At 37.7% G+C, this 9880-nt stretch overlaps 1 pseudogene across 1 annotated transcript; it reads right to left on the minus strand.

Annotated features, from left to right (window-relative positions):
- Nucleotides 1-5792: 5792 nt before the first annotated feature.
- LOC307058738 (26S proteasome regulatory subunit 10B-like) lies at nt 5793-6963 on the minus strand (annotated as a pseudogene). Its single transcript has one exon. The product of its transcript is annotated as a 26S proteasome regulatory subunit 10B-like (transcript).
- Nucleotides 6964-9880: the final 2917 nt, after the last annotated feature.

The following is a 9880-nucleotide window of genomic DNA, read 5'->3' on the forward strand; positions in this document are numbered from 1 at the left end:
AGTCACTTTGCCTGTCTGAAGCCTCAGTTTCCCTGTCTGTGAAATGGGATAATAGTAGCACTTTACTTCAGGGGCTGCTGTGGTGATTATCCAGGTTGAGTGCTTAGCCCAGCACTATACAGTCAGTACACAATTAAGCATGTCACTTTGTAGGTGTGAGAGTGATTCTGGCAAGCTCAAGCTCATCAGAAGAGCTGACAGCCCATTATTTTTGTCTTTGATTAATAAAATATTATAGCACACAGTAATTGCTTTACCAGAGGTGGTGGGCAACAGTGGAGAAAACATGGGATTTAGAGCCAGCAGACTAAAGCTGAGTACCAGCCCTGCTGCTCCCTAGCTGTGTGACCCTGGGCAGTTCAGTCTACCCTGCAGGGCCTTGATCTCCCCTTCAAGGGGGTCTTGCTGTCCAGAAACAAGGAATGTGACCAGCAAGCAGCCTCCAGCTATCACCTCTTCTAGGGTCTGCTTTAGCTGGAGAGAACACCCTTGCCAAGGTCATGCCCTTCCCTGGGCAGTCTCATCTACTGAGTAAGTGAGGCGGGGATATAAATGTCCAGCCATTTCTGCTGGCGCAGGACGCTCTGGTGGTCAGAAAGGCACCAGCTTTCCCCCAATCAGCCAAGGCTTCCTCAAGCTTTTGTCAGACCTCCACTTCACCTCTGCCCAACCCTGCTTTCTCCTTCTTCCTTCACAGGTATTGATCCCTAGTAAACATCTTGCACCCCAGACTCCATCTGGGCATCTACTTTTGGAGCCCCCAACCTCCAACATTTGGTACCAGGGCTGGTCTGAGAAGGCAGGTGATAAGATGGGCTTTTGGAGCTAGATCACTTACTGCCTGGGTGGTAAGAGGGCCCCATCACCAGTGGCTGACAGAGCAGAGACAGCTCACTTGTTATAACTTTCACAAGTGGGGAATCAGAGGGTGGCTCTGTGGAAGGAAATGCACTAGCAGGCGTGGTGCATTGGGTAATTGACATGGATAGAGGACACTGTGGGATAAATGGGGTTGATGACCATGCCCAAGCACCACTGAAGCTCTATACCCAGAGTCTATAGACTTTTTTCCTTAAATCGCCAGATAGCAAATATTTTAGACTTTGCAGCCTACGCAGTCTGTTGCAACACTCAACTATCCTGTTGTGGCACAAAGCAGCAGTAGACAATATGTAAACAAATAAAACTTTCCAAAAACAGGCTGTGGGCAAGATTTAACCCATAGACTGTGGTTTGCTCATTCTTGCTATCTACTAAAGAAAAATACTGAACAGCTAAGGGTGACTAATGGACAGGTGGTTGCTTTTGAAGCAAGAAGCTTTCATTTTGTTTCCAGTAGCAGAGAGAAGAAAGCTGAGGACCAAAGTCAGGACCCCAGGATGTGATAAAGTTAATTTAAAGACAGCTAAATGACCACCCCAACCAAATGCTCTTTCCAGAATTCTGTTGGTTTTCATCATGGCACTTTGCACACAGAGAGTCACTTTTTTGTGGAAGTGTGACATACATAAGAAAAATGTACAAGTCGTAAGTGCACAGCTGGGTAAATTTCACAGGGTGAGCCCCTCATAACCAGCACCCAGATCAAGTAACAGAACAGGACCAGCACCAGCAGTCCCCTCATGCCCCATCTCAGTCACTCCTGCTCCTAAGAGGACCACTACCCTGACTTTGAGCATGTGTAGAGTACCCTTCCCTGCTTATGAGCGTTATAGAAATGGAATCCTACTGTGTGTGATCTTTTGTGTCTAGCTGGCTCTTTTACTCAGCATCATCAGGGTAAACTTCATCTATACAATTGTAGCTTGTTTGTTCCCATGGTGTGAATATTCTGCACTTCATTAATTCTATAGTTGATGGACATTTGAGTTGTTTCCACTTCTGTCCTCATATGAGGAGTGGTGCTGCTGTGAACATTTTTGTGTGTGTCTTGAACACGTGCACACATTCTTGTTGGATGTATTCCTAAGTAGAAATGCTGGATCATAGGGTACATGTATGTTTGATTTAATAGATCCTGCCAAAGAGTTTTCAAAAAGTTACACAATTAACATTTTTACCAGCAACGTATGAGAGTCCTAATTGCTTCGCATTCTGGTCAACACTTAGTATTTTCTGCCTTTTTAATTTTAGCCATTCTGATGGGTGTATAATGGTATTGTATTGGGTTTTTAATTTACATTTTTATATTTCTTTGCACTTTTCACATGACTATTGACAAGTTAGATGTCCTCTTTTGTGAAATGCCTGTTCAGGTTGTGTGCCCATTTTTCCACTGGGTTTTTTGCCTCTTTTTTTTTACTTGTAGGAGTTCCTATTAAATTCTAGATATGAGTCTTGTCAGATACATGTATTACAAATATCTTCTCCCACTATGTGGCTTTCCTTTTTAATAACTTTAATGCTATGTGCTTTTGTTTTTAGTTTAAGAAATCTTTGCATATTTAAGGGCATATGGATATTTTCTTACGTTTTCTTCTAACAGTAATATTGTTTTATCTTTCATATTTAGATCCATTTATTTTTGTGTATGTGTATGATATGGGCTAGGAGAAGGATTCTTTTTTTTTCCCCATATGGTAATCTAATTGCTCTGGCAGCATTTATTAAAAAGATCATTCTTTCTTCACTGAGTGGCAGTGACACCATTGTGTTATCATGCATGTGTGGATCTTTTATGGTCCCTCTATTTTGTTCCATGGGTCTATTTGTCTGTCCTTGTGCTAATACCACACTGTCTTAATTGCTATAGTTTTTAACTACCAGTTGAAATCTGGTAACGTAAGTCCTCCAACTTTGCTTGATTCTTCAAGATGGCTATCTAGATCCTTTGCGTTTCCATATATAGTTTAAAAATAATTTCTCAATTTCCATAAAAAACCAGTTAGGGGTTTTCATGGAGATCGCGTTGAATGCAATCACATGGAAGAGAATTAACATCCTGACAATATTGAGTCTTCCTATCTTGAACATGGAATTTCTCTCCATTTATTCAGTTCCTCTTTGTTCTCAATCATGTTTTGCAGTTTTCAATCTAGAGGTCTTAAACATCTCTTGGTAGATTTATTCTTAGGTATTTGACATTTTTGATGCTCTTATAGATGGTATTTTTAAATTTTTATTTTCCCATTTTTTGCTGCTAGTCTATGAAAATACATTGAAGCACAATTGATTTTCTTACAGCTTTTTTGAGGTATAATTGAGGTACAATAGCTGTACGTGTCTAAAGTGTACAAATGATAAGTTTTTACATATATATACACTGTGAAACTAACACCATAATCAAGATAATGAAGATATCCATCACTCCCAAAACTTTTCTCATGCCACTTTATAATCCATACCTTCCTACCCCAGGCTGTCAAATGCAACAACAAATCTGCTTTCTATCACTATAGATTAATTTACATTTTCTAGGTTTTTATATAAATGGAAATTCATATTATATGTACTTTTTGTGGGGGGAGGGAATGGGGGAGTCTGAGTTCTTTCACAGAGATAATTATCTTGAGATTTAGCCATGTTGCTGCATGTATCACTAGTTGATTCCTTTTTTGTTGCTAAGTATTCATTACATGTATATAACACAGTTCATTTATCCATTCATCACTTGGTGGGTATTTGAGCTATTTCCAGTTTTGTGCTATTACAAATAAAGCAGCTGTGAATATTCATGTACAAGCTTTTCTGTGGACACTTGCTTTCATTTCTCACGTCTTGGGTATGAAATGGATGGATTAGTGTTTTTGTTTTTTTCTAATACATACTCAGGAGTAGAATTGGTGGGTCATATGGTAGTTTCATTTTTAATTTTTTGAGGAAGCTCCATACCATTTTCCCCAGTGACTGCACAAAATTACATTCCCATCAGTACAGTACTGTACAAGGGTTTCCTTTTCTTCACATCCTCACCAACATTTGTTATTTGTGGTCTTTTGATGATAGCCATTCTGACAGTTGTGAGGTGATATCTCATTGTGATTTTGACTTGCATTTCCCTGATGATTAGCAATGTTGAGCATCTTTTCATGTGCCTTTTGGCCATCTGCATTTCCTCTTTGGAAAAATGTCTATTCAGTACCTCTGACCATTTTTTAATCTTTTTTTTTTGATGTTGAGTTGTATGAGCTGTTTATAAATGTGGGATGTTAACTCCTTATCAGTCATATCATTTGCGAATATTTTCTTCCATTCAGTAGGTTGTCTTTTTATTTTGTCAATGGTTTCCTTTGCTGTGCAAAAGCTTTTAAGTTTAATTAGGTCTCATTTGTTTATTTTTGCTTTTGTTTCCTTTGCTTTAGGAGATGGATCCAAAACATATTGCTGTGATTTATGTCAAAGGCTGTTCTGCCTGTGTTTTCCTCTTGGAGTTTTACAGTATCCAGTCTTACATTTAGGTCTTTAATCCATTTTGAATTTATTTTTGTACATGGTGTTAGAGAATGTTCTAATTTCATTCTTTTACAAGTAACTGCCCAGTTTTTCCAGCACCACTTATTGAAGAGGCTGTCTTTTGATTAATTGACCATAAGTGTGTGGGTTTATTTCTCGGCTCTATTCTGTTCCATTGATCTATGTTTCTACTGTTTTGATTACTGTAGCTTAGTAGTGTAGTCTGAAGTCAGGGAGCATGATTCCTCCAGCTTTGTTCTTCTTTCTCAAAATAGTTTTGGCTATTCAGAGTCTTTTGTGTTTCCATATAAATTTTAAAATTATTTGTTCTAGTTCTGTGAAAAATGCCTCTGGTATTTTGATAGGGATTGCACTGAATCTGTGGATTGCCCTGGGTAGTATGGTCATTTTAACAACATTAATTCTTCCAATCCAAGAACACGGTATATTTTTCCATCTATTTGTGTCGTCTTCAACTTCTTTCATCAGTGTCTTATAGTTTTCCAAGTAAGGTCTTTTACCTTCTTAGGTAGGTTCATTCCTAGGTATTTTATCCTTTTTGATGTGATGGCAAATAGGATTGTTTTCTTAATTTCTCTTTCTGATAGTTCATTGTTAATGTATAGAAATACAAAACATTTCTGTATACTAATTTTGTGTCTTGCAACTTTACCAAATTCGTTGATGAGCACTAGTAGATTTCTGGTAGGGTCTTTAGGACCTATATATAGTATCATGTCATCTGCAAAAAGTGACAGTTTCGTGGGCATAGAGGAAACATACATCAACATAATAAAGGCCATATATGAAAAATCCACAGCTAACATCATACTCAATGATGAAAAGCTGAAAGCATTTTCTCTAAGATCAGGAGCAAGACAAGGCTGTCCACTCTCACCACTTTTATTCAGCCTAGTTTTGGAAGTTCTAGCCATGGCAATCAGAGAATAAAAAGAAATAAAAGAAATTCAAATTGGAAAGGAAGAGGTATGTGTAACTTTTTTTTTTGTAGGAGAACTGAATCAAACAGATTTTATTAAACTTTTTAGGATGAGGAAAACAAATGATATAGAATAAGTCATAAGAAATACTATCTGGTACTACTGTCTCAAACCATTTTCAAGGTTTTACAAAATACACAGCAAATACGAAAAGCTTCAACATACTCTTCTTTTATAACTTTTGCTGCAATAAATACAAATTAACAAACATACACATTTCTTCCATACTTCTTAAAAGTAGAATTACTGAATTACTAATTTTTACAATGTTATTCATACACATTTTTATTTATACACTTTTAATGAGATCATTGCCAATACATACATTATTTTCCTTAACTTTATTTTTACATTAAGCCAATATCTGTCATGCAGCCATCAAAAACCTTACAGTATATATTACACAGGTTTGTAGTCCAATCTAGACTCTAGCTTCTTAGAATCAGCCACTTTTCGGACTGCTTTCATGAAGTGTTCCTGTACTATAAAATCATGATCAGCAAGAATTGCAAACATACTTGCTTCAGTACAAACATTTCTAAGTTCTGCTCCATTAAAGCCATCTGAAAGCTTCACAATTGCTTCATAATCTATTTCACCATGCTTTGGAATGGGACCTGCATGGATTTTCAATATATCTAACCTTGCTTGTTCGTTTGGTAACTCAGTATGTATTTTTCTGTCTAATCTGCCTGGACGAAGCAAAGCAGGATCCACTGTATCTGGCCTGTTTGTAGCCGTGATCATTTTAACTCTATGTAGAGTATGAAATCCATCCACTTGATTCAGTAGCTCCATTAAAGTTCTCTCAATCTCTCTGTTAGCTGAAGTACCCTCAGGAAACCGATGACCACCAATAGCATCTATTTCATCCATAAAAATGATGCATGGCTGATGGTCCCTGGCATAATTAAACATTTCTCTGATCAAACGAGTACTTTCACCACTGTACTTGTCTACAGTAGAACTAGATACAACCTTTAAAAAATTACAATCCAGCTTGCTAGCAACAGCTCATGCCATGAGTGTTTTTCCTGTACCTGGTGGTCCATATAGCAAACAACCTTTTGGAGGTATTATTCCTACACGTTGGAATAATTATGGGTTTGTAAGAGGTAATTCTATTACCTCTCTTAATTCCCGAATCTGTTCTGATAGCCCTCCGGTCTCAGCATAAGAAACATTCCCAGGGTCCTCATGAGACATGTTGTGAACCAGTGGATCTACCTCTCTTGGCAAATACCTCATGATAGTTAGTGTAGTCATATCCAAAGCAACTCTTGTTCCTGGCTTCAGCTTACTTTTTGTCAAGCTGTCGACGACAACCCACAACATATCTTGGTCCATTTGTAGCTTTAACAATGAATTTTTCTTCAGTTAATTGCTTAAGTACTTCACCCACAATCTGCCCAACACTTTGTAGGGCCTTCACATCATTTTCAGACTTTTCATACTGCTTGGCAAGTTCTTTTAATTGCTCCGTTAACTCCTTGAGACGGCTACCCATCTCCTTGTGCTCCAGCAGCTTCTTGTGGTAGTCCTGAAGCACCTTATCTCTAGGGTCCTCCATGATGGGAAACTATTTTTAACTTTTTAAGCAACTATGATCTGTTTTCCAAATTGACCATACCATTTTATATTCCCACCAGCAGAGTATGAAAGTTCCAGTTGCCCCACATACTCACTAACGGTTGGAGTGGTCAGTCTTTTTAATTTGAGCCGTTCTAGTGGTTGTGAAGTGGTATCTCATTGTGTTTTTTTTTTTATTCTGGTTTTGAATTGCATTTTCCTAATGATTAATGATCTTAGGCATCTTTTCATGCACTTATTTGCCATCTTCTTTGGTGAAATGTCAGTTCAAATCTTTTACCATTTTCATTGGGCCATTTGTCTTACTATTGAGTTATACATGTAAAAAAATATATCCTACATACAAATTCTTTGTTGATTATGTTTTGCAAATATTTTCAGTCTGTGACATGCCTTTTCATTTTTATAACAGTATCTGTTGAAGAGCAAGTGTTTTTAATTTTTCTGGAAACCAACTAAATTATTTTTTCTTTTATAGTTTATGCCTTTTGTTTCCTATTTAGTTGTTTTTTTTTTTTTTTTTTTTGCCAAATATAAGATCACTAAGATTTTCTCTCATGGTTTCTTCTAGAAGTTTTATAGTTTAAGCTTTTACATCTAGATCTATGATCCATTTTGAGTTAATTTTTATATATGGTGTCATATGATAATTATCTGGTTCTTTTTTTTTTTTTTTTTTTTGCGGTACACGGGCCTCTCACTGTTGTGGTCCCTCCCCCTGCGGAGCACAGGCTCCGGACGCGCAGGCCCAGCGGCCATGGCTCACGGGCCCAGCCGCTCCGCGGCATGTGGGATCTTCCCGGACCGGGGCACGAACCCGTGTCCCCTGCATCGGCAGGCGGACTCTAAACCACTGCGCCACCAGGGAAGCCCTCTGGTTCATTTTTTACTTCCAAATATGCAACTGTTCCAGAACCATTTTTTGAAAAGATTATCCTTTCTCCATTGACCTCCCTTGGCACCTTTGTTGAAAATTAATTAACCATGGGTATTTGGGTCTATTTCTGGACCTTCCATTCTATTTCACTGATGTATGTGTATACAGATGCCACATTGCCTTGATTAGAGTTGCTTTATAATAAATCTTGTAATCAAGTAGTCTAAGTCCTCCAACTTTGTTCTTCTTGTTCAAAATTATTTTGGGTATTCAAGGTCCTTTGCATTTTAATATAAATTTTAAAATCAAGTTGTCAACTTCTACAAAAAAAAAAACCTTCTGGGACTTTGATTGAGATTGATTGAATCTACAGATTGATTTGGTGAGACTTGCTGTCTTAGTATTGATTTTGCCAATTCTCAAACATGGTATATTTATCCATCTATTTAGGTTTTCTATCATTTCTGTTAGCAATGTTTTGAAGTTTTTGAGGTACTAGCCTTGTGTATCTTTTATTCAAACTTTTGATAAGTATTTTATATTTTTGATGTTATCATTAATAGTGTTTTTTAAAAATATGAATTCCTGATTGTTTCTTTCTGGTACATAGAAATAGAATTATTTGTTTTATGTTAACTTGGTATCCTGCAACCTTTCTAAATTCACGTATTCCAGCATTTTTTTGGTAAATTCCTTAGGATTTTCTACAGACTATAACTTTGCCGACAAATAAAGACAGTTGTATTTCTTCCTTTCGAAATTCTACGCCTCTTATTTGTTTTTTCTGGCCTATTGCACTGGATAGAACCTCCAGTATAATGTCATGTACAAGTGGTAAGAACAGACATCTTTGTCTCTCTCCTGACCTTTGTGGGGAATGTATTCAGTCTCTCAGTAAGGGGATATTAGCTATATGTTTTTATGGATCATCTTTATCGGGTTGATGACGTTCCCGTCTACTCCTAGTTTGCCTAGAGTTTCTGTTATGAATGGTTGTTGGATTCTATCAAATGCTGCTGTTGCGTCTGCTTCCTCCTCTTCCTACTCCCCCTCCTCCTTCCCCTCTTCTTTCTCCTCCTCCTTTTCTTCTTTTTCCTCTTCCTCACATCTTTTGAGATGATAATATGCATTTTTCTTCTTCTTTTCCTTCCATAAGTATGGTGAATTACATTAATGTTAAATGTAAAACCAACCTTGCATTCCTGGGATAAACTCCACTTGGTCATGATCCTTTTACATATTGTAGTTATGATTTACTAAACTTCATTTTTTTGCATCTATGTTCATGAAAGATGTTGATCTGTAGTTTTGTTTTGCTTTTTCTTGTAATGTGTTTGTCTGGTTTTGCTACCAGGTTAATGCTGGCTTCATAGAATTTGTTAGGGAGTGATTTCTCCTTCTGTTTGATTTTCCAGAAGAGTTTATGTAAAACTGATATTATCTTTATTAAATGTTTCACAGAATTTACCAATGAAACCATCTGGGCCTGGAGTTTTTCTTTGTGGGAAGTTTTTTTTTTTTTAATTAATTTATTTTATTTTTGGCTGCCTTGGGTCTTCGTTGCTGCACACGGGCTTTTCTCTGCTTGTGGTGAGCAGGGGCTACTCTTCATTGTGGTGCTCAGGCTTCTCATTGCAGTGGCTTCTCTTGTAGCAGAGCACGGGCTCTAGGCACGCAGGCTTCAGTAGTTGTGGCATGGGGGCTCAGTAGTTGTGGCTTGCGGGCTCTAGAGTGCAGGCTCAGTAGCTCAGTAGTTGTGGTGCACAGGCTTAGTTGCTCCGTGGCATGTGGGATCTTCCTGGACTACAGCTCGAACCCGTGTCCCCTGCATTGGCAGGCAGATTCTTAACCACTGCACTGCCAGGGAAGCCCCCGTGGGAAGGATTCTAACTACAAAAGAAGTTCTTACTAGATATAGGGCTAGTTAGGATATATATTTATTCTTGAGTGAGCTTTGGTAATTTGTATCTTGCAAGGAATTTATCCATTTCATTTAAATTGCTGAATTTATTGGTATATA

This window comes from Hyperoodon ampullatus, assembly GCF_949752795.1.
Source record: "Hyperoodon ampullatus genome assembly, chromosome: 10".
Lineage (NCBI taxonomy): Eukaryota > Metazoa > Chordata > Mammalia > Artiodactyla > Ziphiidae > Hyperoodon > Hyperoodon ampullatus.